Source organism: Schistocerca nitens, chromosome 7 (genome assembly GCF_023898315.1).
Source record: "Schistocerca nitens isolate TAMUIC-IGC-003100 chromosome 7, iqSchNite1.1, whole genome shotgun sequence".
Classification (NCBI taxonomy): domain Eukaryota; kingdom Metazoa; phylum Arthropoda; class Insecta; order Orthoptera; family Acrididae; genus Schistocerca; species Schistocerca nitens.
This window is the reverse complement of record NC_064620.1, coordinates 484,938,504-484,942,878: the sequence shown is the minus strand read 5'-3', so window position 1 is coordinate 484,942,878 and position 4,375 is coordinate 484,938,504. Positions and strand designations below refer to the sequence as shown.

Sequence of the window (4,375 nt, the reverse complement as noted above, 5' to 3'; positions counted from 1 at the left end):
ACAATTGACAGGAATGGGGGAAAGGAATACAGTAGAAGAAGAATGGGTAGCTTTGAGGGATGAAATAGTGAAGGTAGAAGAGGATCAAACAGGTAAAAAGACGAGGGCTAGTAGAAACCCTTGGGTAACAGAAGAAATATTGAATTTAATTGATGAAAGGAGAAAATATAAAAATGCAGTAAATGAAGCAGGCAAAAAGGAATACAAACGTCTCAAAAATTATATCGACAGGAAGTGCAAAATGGCTAAGCAGGGATGGCTAGACGACAAATGTAAGGATGTAGAGGCTTATCTCACTAGGGGTAAGATAGATACTGCCTACAAGAAAATTAAAGAGACCTTTGGAGAAAGGAGAACCACTTACACGAATATCAAGAGCTTTGATGGAAACCCAGTTCTAAGCAAAGAAGGGAAAGCAGAAAGGTGGAAGGAATATATAGAGGGTCTATACAAGGGCGATGTATTTGAGGACAATATTACAGAAATCGAAGAGGATGCAGATGAAGATGAAACAAGAGATATGATACTGCGTGAAGAGTTTGACAGAGCACTGAAAGACCTGAGTCGAAACAAGGCCCCCGGAGTAGAAAACATTCCATTAGAACTACTGACAGCCTTGGTGAGCAAGATGTATGAGACAGGGGAAATACCCTCAGACTGCAAGAAGAATATAATAATTCCAATCCCAAAGAAAGCAGGTGTTGACAGAAGTCACAGCTGCAAAATACTAATGCGAATTCTTTACAGACGAATGGCAAAACTGATAGAAGCCGACCTCGGGGAAGATCAGTTTGGATTCCGTAGAAATGTTGGAACACGTGAGGCAATACTGACCCTACGACTTATCTTTGAAGGAAGATTAAGAAAAGGCAAACCTACGTTTCTAGCATTTGTAGACTTAGAGAAAGCTTTTGACAATGTTGGTTGGAATACTCTCTTTCAAATTCTGAAGGTGGCAGGGGTAAAATACAGGGAGCGAAAGACTATTTACAATTTGTACAGAAACCAGATAGCAGTTATAAGAGTCGAGGGGTATGAAAGGGAAGCAGTGGTTGGGAAGGGAGTGAGACAGGGTTGTAGCCTATCCCCGATGTTATTCAATCTGTATATTGAGCAAGCAATAAAGGAAACAAAAGAAAAGTTCGGAGTAGGTATTAAAATCCATGGAAAAGAGATAAAAACTTTGAGGTTCGCTGATGACATTGTTAATCTGTCAGAGACAGCAAAGGACTTGGAAGGGCAGTTGAACGGATTGGACAATGTCTTGAAAGGAGGGTATAAGATGAATATCAACAAAAGCAAAACGGAGATAATGGAATGTAGCCGAATTAAGTCGGGTGATGCTGAGGGAATTAGATTAGGAAATGAGACACTTAAAGTAGTAAAGGAGTTTTGCTATTTGGGGAGCAAAATAACTGATGATGGTCGAAGTAGAGAGGATATAAAATGTAGACTGGCAATGGCAAGGAAAGCGTTTCTGAAGAAGAAAAATTTTTTAACTTCGAGTATAGATTTAAGTGTCAGGAAGTCGTTTCTGAAAGTATTTGTATGGAGTGTAGCCATGTATGGAAGTGAAACGTGGACGATAAATAGTTTAGACAAGAGTAGCATAGAAGCTTTCGAAATGTGGTGCTACAGAAGAATGCTGAAGATTAGATGGGTAGATCACATAACTAATGAGGAGGTATTGAACAGAATTGGAGAGAAGAGAAATTTGTGGCACAATTTGACTAGAAGAAGGGATCGGTTGGTAGGACACGCTCTGAGGCATCAAGGGATTACCAATTTAGTATTTGAGGGAAGCGTCGGGGGTAAAAATCGTAGAGGGAGGCCAAGAGATGAATACACCAAGCAGATTAAGAAGGATGTGGGTTGCGGCAGTTATTCGGAGATGAAGAGGCTTGCACAGGATAGAGTAGCATGGATGATGATGTTTAGCTTGTAGGGCGCTCAACTGCGCGGTCATCAGCGTCCGTACAAAGTCCCAGTTTTTTCACAGTCCAATTTTTACACAGTCCAGTTTAGCCGCTGTCACGAATGATGATGATGAAATGATGAGGACAACACAAACACCCAGTCCCCAGGCAGAGAAAATCCCCAACCCGGCCGGGAATCGAAGCCGGGACCCCGTGATCCAGAGGCAGCAACACTAGCTACTTTCTTTTTCTTTTTTTCCTTTTTATCTTTTCTTTTTTTTACGTGTCTTCCTTGCGCAGAGTCCATGATAATTTACTCTGTATCGTTCCAATTTTAGTATATGTACCGCCGAAGCGAGTACTCCACTAGACCACGAGCTGCGGGCGAGTAGCATGGAGAGCAGCATCAAACCAGTCTCTGGACTGAAGACCACAACAACAACAACTGTTAGTTCCATGACGATGCTAAGTAAATGCTTCGTAAGTTAAAAGAGGTATACGAAAGATAGGGCCTCACAATCAGCTTGACAAAAACCAAATAGGTTAGCGACAATATCAGAAAGAAGGGGAGGCCAATAAATCAGTTGGCAAGCCGTGCTCTGTCTCGAGTGCCATAGGACTCAGCCTGCTTGCGCACTTCCCCCGTCATGCGATACTGCCTCAGTGGGAGGAAGGGGAAACTGCGAAAGCGCAATGTTTCGATGAGAATTCAGTGGCACTACGTACGACTTAGTTTCATATTTTTCAACAGCATAGATCACGAACAAAACAAATTTTCGATATTATATAATTATTTCTTGCACCCTGCAGACATAAAACATTTTTTATCTAGTAAACTGTCGAGCTACGGACAGACGCAGCCCATTTCACAGACTTTCGCCCACGGCTTGCCTCGTAATCGCGACTTATTTAGCTTTGTAGTCGAAAAAAGTCCTTCACACGTATATGTTGATCGAAATATTATAGTACTTCTGCAACCTCACTGTGGAGACGTGAAACTCAACCTGACGTCCTGCACAGTTTTAACGTAAAAACATTTGTTACACTCCAGATCAGTCATTTACATCGGCACATGTACATGGGCACTTTCAACCGAAACGGCAAATGGACTAGAAAACAACTCAAAAACAGATGTAAGATTGGCAGTGTCCGCAAAACGCTTAGAAAACTATCCTTGTAATTCTTTCAAGGACACAATGAATACTTTCAGACCTTGCATTTCTTTCATACCTGTGAGCTTAGGGAACTGGATTCTGTTTGGCAGGATTTGTCCCTTCTGTAATGTAATTTTCTTTTTAAATGCATCCACATCATGTCAGAAATGTTTCTCACCATGCAATGTCTCATTATAGGCGGTGCACAGTGAGATCCACTTAAAATCCGAGGGGTGCAATCCATTCCGGGTGTTCTAATTCTCGTTCCTGCGCTTCTTTTTCCTTCATAGATTCAACATTAGCGGGTTTTAAATCGAAAACTAGTTTCAAGCCTGTCCCTTGACTTACCCAACATATGTTGCAGTAATACATAGTCTTCATACTCTTTATTCACTTCCGTCGAAAACTGTTGCAACTGACAGTAGAATAATATGCTACTGGTCATTAAAATTGCTACACCACGAAGATGACGTGCTACGGACGCGAAATTTAACCGACAGGAAGAAGATGCTGTGATATGCAAATGATTAGCTTTTCAGAGCATTCACACAAGGTTGGCACCGGGGGAGACACCTACAACGTGCTGACATGCGGAAAGTTTTCAACCGATTTCTCATACACAAACACCAGTTGACCGGCGTTGCCTGGTGAAACGTTGTTGTGATGCCTCGTGTAAGGAGGAGAAATGCGTACCATCACGTTTCCGACTTTGATAAAGATCGGATTGTAGCCTATCGCGATTGCGGTTTATCGTATCGCGACATTGCTGCTCGCGTTGGTCGAGATCCAATGACTGTTAGCAGAATATGGAATCGGTGGGTTTAGTAGGGTAATACGGAATTCCGTGCTGGATCCCAACGGCCTCGTATCACTAGCAGTCGAGATGACAGGCATCTTATCCACATGGCTGTAACGGATCGTGCAGCCACGTCTCAATCCCTGAGTCAACAGATGGGGGTACATTTGCAAAACAACAACCATCTGCACGAACAGCTCGACGACGTTTGCAGTAGCATGGACTATCAGCTCGGAGACCATGGCTTCGGTTACCCTTGACGCTGCATCACAGACAGGAGCGCCTGCGATGGTGTACTCAACGACGAACCTGGGTGCACGAATGGCAAAATGTCATTTTGTCGGATGAATCCAGGTTCTGTTTACAGCATCATGATGGTCGCATCCGTCTTTGGCGACATCGCGGTGAACGCACATTGGAAGCGTGTATTCCTCATCGCCATACTGGCGTATCACCCGGCGTGATAGTATGGGGTGCCATTGGTTACACGTCTCGGTCACCTCTTGTTC

The 4,375-nt window shown here is 43.1% G+C and overlaps 1 non-coding gene across 1 annotated transcript; it reads right to left on the bottom strand.

Annotated features, from left to right (window-relative positions):
• Nucleotides 1-2,171: 2,171 nt before the first annotated feature.
• LOC126196839 (U6 spliceosomal RNA) lies at nucleotides 2,172-2,278 on the bottom strand. The gene has a single exon (XR_007539271.1). It is a non-coding gene; the product is annotated as a U6 spliceosomal RNA (small nuclear RNA).
• Nucleotides 2,279-4,375: the final 2,097 nt, after the last annotated feature.